Source organism: Polypterus senegalus, chromosome 6 (genome assembly GCF_016835505.1).
Source record: "Polypterus senegalus isolate Bchr_013 chromosome 6, ASM1683550v1, whole genome shotgun sequence".
Taxonomy (NCBI): domain Eukaryota; kingdom Metazoa; phylum Chordata; class Cladistia; order Polypteriformes; family Polypteridae; genus Polypterus; species Polypterus senegalus.
The window spans coordinates 68,790,292-68,802,774 of NC_053159.1; the positions used below are offsets into that span (position 1 = coordinate 68,790,292).

Here is a 12,483-nt window from a genome sequence, read left to right on the forward strand (position 1 = left end):
TGATGAGCCATCTGGATTTCCTCAGCAGTCCTTTCAAGCTGGTATTTAGTGCATTTACTTAATAATTTAAAAAGCTTTGGAACAATATATTTTTAAAAGTATTCCCAAAATACACAAACAGCAGCCCCTTTCATACACAATCAAATAATAAAATAACAATTTTACACAGAATCAACTTTACTTAATATTTATAATTCAAGGTCAACATGAATTGATAAGTTGAAAGTTATGTAAGTAAAGTTTGTTTTTTAAGGATAGCTTGCATTTCATTAATTAAACTCAATACAGACAGAATAAAAAAATGTAGCAGTAATTGACAGTAAAGCAAGTGAAGCTTAAGAAATATGAATGTTGCATTTAACACTTGTAAAAAAAATTAAAACAAAATTTATTTACATCAAGTTATGCCATGTAATAATCATTGTCAACATATTATGTTTTGTTCTTTTCAAGGACAAAAGACAATAAAACATGTACAGTATAACACTAGCACCATGAAGCAAAAAAAAAAAAATTACACAACACAGATCTCCAAGAATATAAATGGCACATCTAAACATGTAACCATTTATTTTCTTAAACACTTTGTTGTATTTCTTCCTGCCAAAATGAAAGGTGTTGTCAATCTCTCCAAGACGCATTGCTCCTTGGGATCATGCATGCATGAAACAATGAGCTTTAATACTGTACAAACCAGATAAACATGTTGGGTATACTTTTTAACATTGTACATCACGTGATGGAGAGGGCTGTTACAAATGAATTTACTAGCAATATAAGCAGTTCCATTCATAAATCAGCCTGTGTCATTATTCACATTCTAGGTGAGAACTGCAAAAGTCACTACCTGAAAATGTTACTTTATGTTTTGTTTAAATCATGAAATTGCTACTTCCTGCTGAGGTTAAAAAAGTCTATCATAACTATAAATTTATGCACAAAAGAAAAACTACTCCCAAATGGTAAATACACTAAAAATATTTATAGAAAAATAATTTCAATTTATTATTACTCTGTGTTAGGATTGATAAAATCACTTCATTGTTCTGTTAAAGGTTAGAAAACAAGACAACAAAAACCAGCCATTCTGGAACAAGCAATGAGGCTCATCATTCAAAACAAAACAGCTGTGCTCCCAAATTACAGCCCCGCTCCCCTTCTGTTGTTTAGGCTGATTAAAATTATATCTCTTTATTTATTCATTTTTGAATAGGAACCTGAATTTTCCCCTACAGGATTGCTACATACACACAAACATATACACATATACATACATACATACATACATACATATATATATATATATATATATATATATATATATATACACACACATACATACACACATACATATATATATACACACATACATATTCATCACACACACACATTATATATATATATATATATATATATACATACACACACACACATATATACACATATACATTTGCGTCATATATACACATGCTGCACATATACAGTATGCCTAGAAGTAGCAAGGACAGACACAATGATGATTAGATTTTAAATGTTAAACCATTTTTGTCTACAGCTGTTTAAATAAAACAAAAAACCTTTAGCAAGGCGGACTACCCTCTGCTTAACAATACTACTGCAATTAATATATAGTACACACAACAATATCTATAAATAAATAGTAACAAGTAATGACAAAAAGTATTAAATAGTAACTAATTATTACAATATAACACAATACCCTGGCTTTATTATTTAGATTAAAAGAGAGTATGAAGAGGGAAAAAAAAAAAAAACAGACCAAGTGAAAATGTATCTATTTACATATAAAAACCAATATAGAAAATCCAAAAATTTCAGCAAACTGGTGAATTGACTTTATACAATTACACACAGAATTTAATCTGTAGTGCTTTCATGAAAGCAAAGCATAATTCCATTCAGACTGCCATTTATATAAGCTCATCCCTTTTGCTTCAACACTAAAACCCAGATTCACTATTCAATACCACTCATTTCACGTAATCTGTAATTAACATATTTGAAAAGGACACATGTGAATCAGATTTATGTTACATGGAAGATAGAATATCTCCAGCCAAAATTCCCAATTTTTTTCTGCTTGCAGATTACAAAACATTTAGCTCAATCACATGCAGCTTATTGTCTTTAAGTAAACGGTAAGCAGAAAGGAAAAGAATAAAAAAAAAAAAATCACTATCCAACGGGAAAAAAAACAATCAAATAGCTACAAACACAGAGAATAAAATGTCTTTCACAATGAACTAGCATGTACTTACTAATGACAGAGCTCTGCTGCATGATTGTCCTCAAAATCGGTGTAGTGGCTAAAGAAAAAAAGCAGCAAATGCATGCATGTGTGTCAATGTGCGGGGAGAGGGGGCTGGGTACCGTCTGGATGGGAGGAGGAGGAGGAGATCGATGGACGCTGCAGAATTAAGAGGAAATTCCACCCACACAATTCTGCAGCCCACTGCAAAGAAACCAAGGAGACTGCTTACATCACGGATTCATGAATGAACCAGTCTGTTTAAGGATGCAGTTCTTAATTTCCAAGTTCTAGCATATATGATGATGATGCTCAGTAGACTGAAATAAACCACATTTTCTTGCATTCAAAAATCCTTAAAAACCAAACAAAAACTGAGGTTGTGCTACAGCAGGTTTGCTGTAAAAAGATTATAATAAAAGAGATTAAGAGGTCTGCAACACAGCAGAAGCACTACTAGCCTCCAGGGGTTAGGCCATCTGGGGTTCTCGTCAGTCCTTTTGTAGAAAGACGAAGGAGGATTTTAGCATACTGCCTTCCTTTAATTACTCAGCGTTCTCTTTGTTTTACAATGCTATTTTGCTTAAAGATGCAAAGATGGCACTTGGTGGCTAAGAACTGCTTGTGACAAATAAGAAAGCTTAAGTGTAGCTGTAGTAATGATAATAATGCATTTTGATCAATCATTTTGAAACTCCTCAAAAAAATATACCAGGAACCCCACTATTCCCTTCTAATCGTATACTAATCTCAGTTTAATGAGCTACTAGAAACAATCAAGTTCCTAACATACAAAATATTTAAATAATAATACACCTTGTAAGATTTTACTGCATTGAAAAGTTTAATGTACAAGAGCTAAATATTTTGTGCAAAGAAAAAATAAAAATCTGGGTCATAAACATCAGCATGAGAATAGTTCAGCTTGCCTGAATGCATTATGACAAAGAAACTGGAAAAAATATTTTAAATTTCTTCATTCATATATTTTCTAAACCCCATTTAATCCACGGTTACTGTTGCAGGGCAGAGTGCAAGAATTCCCCCACACAAAATGCCACAAGCCAAAGTGTAAATGATATTAGAAGTAATAATTTATACATCATAAAAGAATCATCAAAATGCTTATTATCAAGTGACCCGGGAAAAAGAAATCCCAAGTATGGTGTAAACAATGTTGAAACATGTGAGACAAGTTTACCAGAGGGGAAAAAAAAAAAGAATTTTAAAATATTAAGGATGTTAATGATATACTGAAGCATTCATTTTAATAATCTAACTTTATTTTTTAATCTACAGTCATATGAAAAAGTTTGGGAACCCCTCTCAGCCTGCATAATAATTTACTTTCAACAAAAAAAAGATAACAGTGGTATGTCTTTCATTTCCTAGGAGCATATGAGTACTGGGGTGTCTTCCAAACAGATTTTTAGTGAAGCAGTATTTAGTTGTATGAAATTAAATCAAATGTGAAAAACTGGCTGTGCAAAAATTTGGGTCCCCTTGTAATTTTGCTGATTTGAATGCATGTAACTGCTCAATTCTGATTACTTGCAACACCAAATTGGTTGGATTAGCTCCTTAAGCCGTGAAAGTCATAGACAGGTGTGTCTAAAGGTATTTAAGGTGGTCAGTTGCAAGTTGTGCTTCCCTTTGACTCTCCTCTGAAGACTGACAGCATGGGATTCTCAAAGCAACTCTCAAAAGATCTGAAAACAAAGATTGTTCAGTATCATTGTTTAGGGGAAAAGCTACAAAAAGCTATCTCAGAGGTTTAAACTGTCAGTTTAAACTGTAAGGAATGTAATCATGAAATGGAAGTCCACAGGCACAGTTGCTGTTAAAACCAGGTCTGGCAGACCAAGAAAAATACAGGAGCGGCATATGCACAGGATTGAGAGAATGATTACAGACAACCCACAGATCACCTCCAAAGACCTGCAAGAACATTTTGCTACAGATGGTGTATGTGTACATCATTCAACAATTCAGCGCAATTTGCACAAATAACATCTGTATGGCTGGGTGATGAGAAAGAAGCCCTTTCTGCACTCACACCACAAATAGAGTCACTTGTTGTATGCAAATGCTTACTTAGACAGGCCAGAATTATTTTGGAACAAAGTGCTTTGGAAAAGGACATTCGACCGTGTCCCTCGGGGAATCCTGTGGGGGGTGCTCCGGGAGTATGGGGTACCGGACCCCCTGATAAGAGCTGTTCGGTCTCTGTACAACCGGTGTCAGAGCTTGGTCCGCATTGCCGGCAGTAAGTCGAACCCGTTTCCAGTGAGAGTTGGACTCCGCCAGGGCTGCCCTTTGTCACCGATTCTGTTCATAACTTTATGGACAGAATTTCTAGCGCAACCAGGGTGTTGAAGGTCCGGTTTGGTGGACTCAGGATTGGGTCACTGCTTTTTGCAGATGATGTTGTCCTGTTTGCTTCATCAGGCCGTGATCTTCAGCTCTCTGGATCGGTTCGCAGCTGAGTGTGAAGCGGCTGGGATGAGAATCAGCACCTCCAAATCCGAGAGCATGGTCCTCAGCCGGAAAAGGGTGGAGTGCCCTCTCAGGGTTGGGGGAGAGATCCTGCCCCAAGTGGAGGAGTTCAAGTATCTCGGGGTCTTGTTCACGAGTGAGGGAAGAATGGAGCGTGAGATCGACAGGCGGATCGGTGCGGCGTCCACAGTGATGCAGGCTCTGCATCGGTCTGTCGTGGTGAAAAAGGAGCTGAGCCGTAAGGCAAAGCTCTCAATTTACCAGTCGATCTACGCTCCTACCCTCACCTATGGTCATGAGCTATGGGTAGTGACCGAAAGAACGAGATCGCGAATACAAGCGGCTGAAATGAGTTTCCTCCGCAGGGTGTCTGGGCTTTCCCTTAAAGATAGGGTGAGAAGCTCAGTCATCCGGGAGGGGCTCAGAGTAGAGCCGCTGCTCCTCCGCATCGAGAGGAGTCAGATGAGGTGGCTCGGGCATCTGATCAGGATGCCTCCTGGACGCCTCCCTGGTGAGGTGTTCCGGGCACGCCCAAACGGGAGGAGGCCCCGGGGAAGACCCAGGACACGCTGGAGGGACTATGTCTCCGGCTGGCCTGGGAACGCTTTGGGATTCTCCCGGAAGAGCTGGAAGAAGTGGCCGGGAGAGGGAAGTCTGGGTCTCTCTGCTTAAGCTGCTGCCCCCGCGACCCGACCTCGGATAAGCGGAAGAGGATGGATGGAAGTGCTTTGGACTGATGAGACAAAAATTGAGTTATTTGGTCATGACACAAAGCACTTTGCATGGCGGAAGAACAAACCCTGCATTCCAAGGAAAACACCTGCTACCTACTGTGAATTTGGTGGAGGCTCCATCATGCTGTGGGGCTGTGTGGCTAGTTCAGGAACTGGGGACATTGTTAAAGTCGAGGGTCGGATGAATTCAACCCAGTATCAACAAATTCTTCAGGATAATGTTCAAGCATCAGTCACAAAGTTGAAGTTACACAGGGGTGGGATATTCCAACAAGACAATGACCCAAAACACAGTTCGAAATCTACAAAGGTATTCATGCAGAGGGAGAAGTACAGTGTTCTGGAATGGGATGGGATGATTTGAAGCAGGCTGTCCATGCTCAGCAGCCATCAAATTTAACTGAACTGGAGAGATTTTGTATGGAAGAATGGTCAAAAATACCTCCATCCGGAATCCAGACACTCATCAAAGGCTATAGGAGGCGTCTAGATCCATCCATCCATCCATTATCCACCACTTATCCGAGGTCGGGTCACAGGGGCAGCAGCCTAAAGCAGGGAAGCCCAGACCTCCCTCTCCCCAGCCACCTCCTCCAGCTCGTCTGGGAGGACCCTGAGGCGTTTCCAGGCAAGCCGGGAGATATAATCCCTCCAGCGTGTCCTGAGTCTACCCTGTGGTCTTCTCCCAGTAGGACATGCCCAGAACAACCCCCCAGGGAGGCGTCCAGGGGGCATCCTGACCAGATGCCCAAATCACCTCAACTGCCTCCTCTCAACGCAGAGGAACAGCGACTCTACTCCGAGTCTCTCCCGGATAACTGAACTACAGGCTGTTATATTTGCAAAAGAAGGCTCAACTAAGTATTGATGTAATATCTCTGTTGGGGTGCCCAAATCTATGCACCTGTCTAATTTTGTTATGATGCATATTGCATATTTTCTGTTAATCCAATAAACATAATGTCACTACTGAAATACTACTGTTTCCATAAAGCATGTCATATATTGAAAGGAAGTTGCTACTTTGAAAGCTCAGAAAATGATAAACAAAAATTAAAAGAATTAAGAGGGGTTCTGTGGTACAGCGGGTCCACAGCTCTCTTAGCAAAGGCCAGATTTAGATAAATAATCACTGCGCTAGCAGCTTAGCAAGGGGTGTGGTGGTTGTGGCTGAAGCGGTTCTCAGGGCGATCTGCGATGTGGGCGTATCTCACCTAAGTGCACAGGTAAGAAACTGCCCGCATAAGTGATTGTTGCTGGGGCTGCTAAATTGTCTCAGCTGCTATGCCCTCTCGACCTATACAGAAGCGAGAGTCGGCTAGAAAGAAAAAGAGGTAGAACACCGAAGGAAAGAAAGAAAGACGGACGGAAATAAATGGAGGTTGCAAGTGAAAGCAGGAAGTAGGAGAGAAAGCGAAAGCCGGTGCCGGAGAGCGAGTGAGTGCAGGCTCGTGCATGCAGCTGTACAGTGAGCCTGGGTGTTGGGCCGACATCCGGGGAGTAGTAGTTGTGGTCGCTCCCGCTGAGTGAATATTTAATATTAATGTTGCATTGTAATGATCTTTTAAGTATTTCCTCCAGATATTTTTAATTGGCCAACACTTTCATTAATAGAGACACAGAAATTCTCTTATAAATAAAAAAATCACAATAAACATAGGTTATAGTTTTTAAAAAGCAGCTTGTGAAAGATAGATAAAAATGTGCAGAGAAGACCAATTTGGTAATTTTGTAGAGCAGCATGCTGGTTAAATTCTGCGGTGGATGATTGGAGGTTATAGAATAATATACTGGATCAAACTAAATGGGATTATTTTCCTCCTTTACAAATTCATTAAAAATATAACAAATGTAACCTTAATACTTATTTTTCATTATGCCAACACTTAAAAAAAGCTATTTAAAACTGTGATTTTAAATCAATGGTAATAATAAAAAGGATAATCAGAAATAGGACGTTAATTTCCCATGTTTAGTAAGAAAGGAAACCAGCTTTTGTTTGTTGCGATAAATAATCAACAGTTTTAATATAAAACAAAAGCAAATCAGGGATCTCATATCTCATGTTCAAAAGTGAAACAAAACAGTATAAGGAGCATATCAATAATTTTAGGTAGCTGGAGAGGAGTTTAAAATCTGTTCTTAGTACACCCATTAAGCAAAAAACAGAACAGTGGCTAAAAAATTGTCAGTTTAATAAATAATGATAGAAATTAACAATTAAAAATAATAAAATTGCTAATCATGGAATTGATATGTAAAATACAGAAGTATTTCAGAAGTTTCCAACAAAATATGAATGCCAAAATTAGTGCAAGGTAAAATAAAGCACCTTTATCCTTTCACAATCAAATTTCAGCATTTGCCTTTGAAAAATAATTTTTCACAGATTTTAATTATATTAGATTAGTGATTCTAATTGATGATCAATTTGTCAGCTCTATTTGGCAGACAATACTGTGTTGAATCACTTGCCTAACAGTGGGATATTCAAGCTTCTTCATTAACATCTAATTGGCAAACACATATTAGAATTAGCACAATTTTAACAAAAGATGTGGGTCTATGTGTAACATAGCTGAAAGAACCACGAAAACCCTTTCCTTTAATTTTCTGCATAATGGATGGCAGGATTTCAGTTAGTGCAGAGTTTAACGCTTCTGCTTTGAAGTAAATTTTACTATCAACAGAACCTTAGAAACAGACCTGTGTGGAAAGGTCCTGGGGGCACTATGAAGGAAAACAGTTTTTTAAAGAGTAACATAGTGAGATTTTGTATCAGAAAGTTAAAAAAAACACATCAGATATTGGTTGCCACCATACTTTCACACAGGTAAGCAGGCCAGACAGAGATGGAGTTCTAATTCTTTTAACCTACTACCAGATTATTTATCTGACAAAATGTCAGTGCAGTTTATCCCACTATGGTTGAATGTGTATACTTTATTAGGGCCTTAGCAGCCATACTCGGAACTGGCTAAAGTTTGCTTATACATAATGAAGAACAACATTTAAACAGAAAAGTACAGCAATTAAGACAACAGAAAATTAAGGCCTGAAAAAGAACAGCATCATCTGACAAAGAGGGGTCTGAACAGACTTTGGTGAGGTTTTGAAATGTTACAGCAAAGTTTTTATTGCTGTGCTAATGTACAAAATAAAATTCAGACTACTGTCAAGACAACTACCAAGGATGGCGCTTCTGGTAATTGAATAGAAAATAAATGCAGCACTCAATGTTTTTTAAAAAAATAGATAAGTCAAAACAATTTTTCTGCATCTATTTCAGATCCTAAAATTCTTGGTTTATCCGCAAGCACACAGAGTAACTTGAGTTGGAAGCTGCTGTCTATAAAAGCTATTGAGCTACCACAAACCTCTTTGGGGTAGGATTTCAACTACATGACATTGTAAAATACTGTTAAAAAAAGCATGTGTTTCATGTAGTCTAATACATGTAATTGCACTCTATTATTGTTGTTATTTTTGTATACGACTTACTGCTCCCAAAACATTTAATGAACAAAAATGTGAGTGCTGACTCTTAAATAATCTGAAAAGTTATTTTATCTAAGTCCCCAAATACACCTGAATATTACATCTTGTGTTTGTTTCTTAGCTTGTTGGATTATGCTATGGTTTACCAGTCTGTGATGAAAAGACAGAACAGCTGTGGTGAATGCACTCAAAAGCATATGCGCCAGGTCCAGTTCTTGGACCCTCATCATCATTCAAAACATACAACACACGGCCCACGCTGACCAATAGTTTACCTGAACTCTTAGTTTTAGCTACAGTTCCTTACTGCCACTCTCACTTTATGTACTGATATCATTTTTTGAAGGCAATGATGATTTCAGTATTGTGGCTGCTGTTAGCATTGTAACCGAAAGTTGAGAAACGGGAAAGATAGCTGTGAGAGTGATGGGACAGAGTAGAGTACTTTTGTGATAAGCATATTATATATATTATATCACGAACAGATGTGAACTATAGATGAAGAAATTAAAGATCTTTCACCAAAAAAAATATTTCCAGTGGAAGCAGGATTATGGACAACTATGTTTATGAGACAGTGAATCTAAAATAAGTTTATTCATTTAAATCCTTTATGCGCTCGAAAGCACTTCCAAAAATAACAGCAACAGCAGTACTTGCAAAACAAGCTATAGGAATCCCTGCTCCAGAAGGTGAAAGGCTCAATAATGACATGGGCACAGGGTTTTACAATATGTATTCAAACTCAAGATAGGGAAATCAATACTTGAAAACACACCTGACTTGAAACTGGATGCGTTTGGAAAGATGCAAGGCTTTACTTTTCAGGTCTGCAAGGATGCCCTGTAGACCCCATTTTAAATCACAAGAAAGGGTAAGTGTTCCCTTAAGAACAGTTTCTCATGGCAAATTAAATTACCATGATCGCAAAAAAATGACTGACTATCTTGAATTATATTGAACTTACCTCTAAACACTGTCTAGCTAAAACTGTGGGACTCAACTTCACCAAGGAATCTTTGTCCATGTCCGTATCTGTAAACAGATTTCTCACTAGTTCACTGCTACTACCTTTACATTGGAATAAATGTGCTGCAAAGGTTAACCTGTTGTGCCACAAGTTTAAATTACACTTTGCCAAGTTTCAAAGCACAAGGATTTCTTTTTGACTTTCCCCCCCCCCAATCCAATTACAGTCAATATATAAAGTTCTACACATGACATTCAAACTTAACTGATAAAGCTGCAATGCCAGAGCTCACTCAAAACAAAGTTTACCAATATTTCGGTATTTATTATTCCTCTCCTATCCTTTTGCGGCTCACATCCTCTCAATGTTGACAAGTGTGTGCTTATCTGAACAGCTGTTATCACTGATTAAACTCAAGTTAAAACACTGGTCATACATCAGTAACAAACATCTTCATGCAATACTTATATTTGCTAAAGCACATAACATTTTGCAGATATGGAAGAATGAGTTACCTTCACCTAAGTGCTTTCAGTGTTCCACCCAAAACAACAAAAATGTAAATTATAACTGAGTTATACAGTGAACATCAGACAAAAGTCTGCAAGAGAGGATTTTATAAAAGAGTTTTACTCTATTTAAGGTATGTTTTTATTGTGTTTTGTTTACTTTTCCAAGCCATATTGGGTGCAAGATGTGTTACTTTTAGCTCTCAATAAAACAGAGCCTTAACTTCCTGCTCTATCAGACAAAAGTGCTGCATCAGCCAGTGTAACTCATCTTCTCCTTTTAAAAGATAGATATTTATACTTTGTTGATAAAATCCACTTCTAAAAGATGGAAGATGAGAAGGTGCACATCTTCCAGAGTGTAGGTCTCCATCTTTGAAGTACAGTAGTTTGCAGCAACTGAAGTTGATAGGGAACATACCTAGAAGAATGCATTTTCTGCCTAGAGGCCAAGTAATGGATGTGTCAACTGTTAACTCCTGATCCATACTTAGTAGTCTTCTTAGTCACAAAAGGGCAATTACACGTCATACACTTGCCTCTGCTCCTAACATTTCAAGTATATTTAAAACTGTGTACAAAGAAGTAAAAAACTCCACTATAGAAGACAACTGTGAAGGCAATGTGACACATTCGCCCACTACACTACAGCGATTAGCTGTTTATGCTTGTATTTTAAGTAAATCTGGAGGATTCCACCTGGTGGCCGTGCAAGATCTCAACACAGTGAAGCCGAACGTTGTTTTCTCACCGTGATAATTACCTGAAACATCCACTAAATTCTCAGGACACCTTCTCACAATAGGAAGGAACCCGGAGCACACTGTTGAAACCCACCAGGAAAACATGCACACTACAGGAAGGAAACACCAGGGACGTGACTCCCTAACAGGAAGCAGTGGTACCACTCCGCCACCGAGTTATTCCCATATGTGTAATTATTAACAGTATTACTTATTTAAATGAAATTAACGATTTTTCTATCTATAAAATGTACCATACATGCTTTAACACGTTTGATCACGAAAGTGATATCAAGTATAACTCTAAGGATTCAAAAATGTGCAGAGAGATGGAATATCATAAATTTAATGTGTTCTGTGGGGCAATTGCTGCCTGCCGTTGACAGGAGGAAGCCCCAAAAGCATGTACCAATTAACAACTGGGTCAGTTTTAAGATGGCATTTACTATGTTCAACTTTAATGAATAAATAAACTAAAAGATTAAAGTAAATATCCATAAAAAGAAATATCCACTTTAATCATGAAATAAATGTTTTGTTTTCTTCACTGTGTTCCTAAATTTTTTTTCTCCATGGTTCAAATACACTTCTGTACATTCTGATGCTGTTGCGAAAGTGCAAAAAAACACAGCAGATTATATGTCACACCTTTAAAATGTATTGCGTCATTATGATGGGGAAAATCTGATGTTTGTATTGCGTATGTCAGCATTTAAGCATGATGATTTGCTTCACCACACTGAACCATTCATCAAACATGAAAGCATGCACATTGATCCTGTGGGATCTGCAAAGCGGCTAGATGTCACATGTTGATAATAAATAAAGACTTTGATGTCATGTTGCAATTTTTTGCTGGTGCTGCAACTTGCCACGCGTAGCGTTAATTTCTGAGGGCATGCTCAGAGGATGCATTAACACTAGAATTACCAGAGTCTACGAAAAAACTCGTAGATCCGTCCCACCTTAAATCGCTTCTTAAAACCGTTCTCACCTCTCCGCCAGCGTCTTTTGTTAATCTAAATGTGCTGATAAAGAAAAGTTGCAACTAGCCAGCTATTCCATCCCCCCACCGACTTAGAACGTGCACAAACTTCTCCCCATCATGCCTTGATTGATTATCTGGGAGTGAAGTGGAGTTTTAGAGTGGAAATAATAGATCATTATTTGGAATACATACATTTCACGTGTGTTCCGTTTCTACAGTAATCCGTGTAAACACATTTTTAAAACAGAAACGTTTTTTATATTGTAGTAGTAAATG

At 37.9% G+C, this 12,483-nt stretch overlaps 1 protein-coding gene across 2 annotated transcripts in view; it reads right to left on the reverse strand.

Annotated features, from left to right (window-relative positions):
• The window catches only part of si:ch211-45c16.2 (mitogen-activated protein kinase kinase kinase 13), a 206,431-nt gene that overhangs the window by 135,262 nt on the left and 58,686 nt on the right, over positions 1 to 12,483 (reverse strand). Inside the window, exon 1 of one of the 2 annotated variants that reach the window (XM_039756274.1) lies at positions 2,280 to 2,499. The exons of the other annotated variant lie outside the window; for it this stretch is intronic. The gene's annotated coding sequence lies outside the window, so the exon portion shown is untranslated. Of the gene's footprint in view, positions 1 to 2,279; positions 2,500 to 12,483 lie in introns of those variants that run through there. 2 annotated transcript variants of the gene reach the window in all.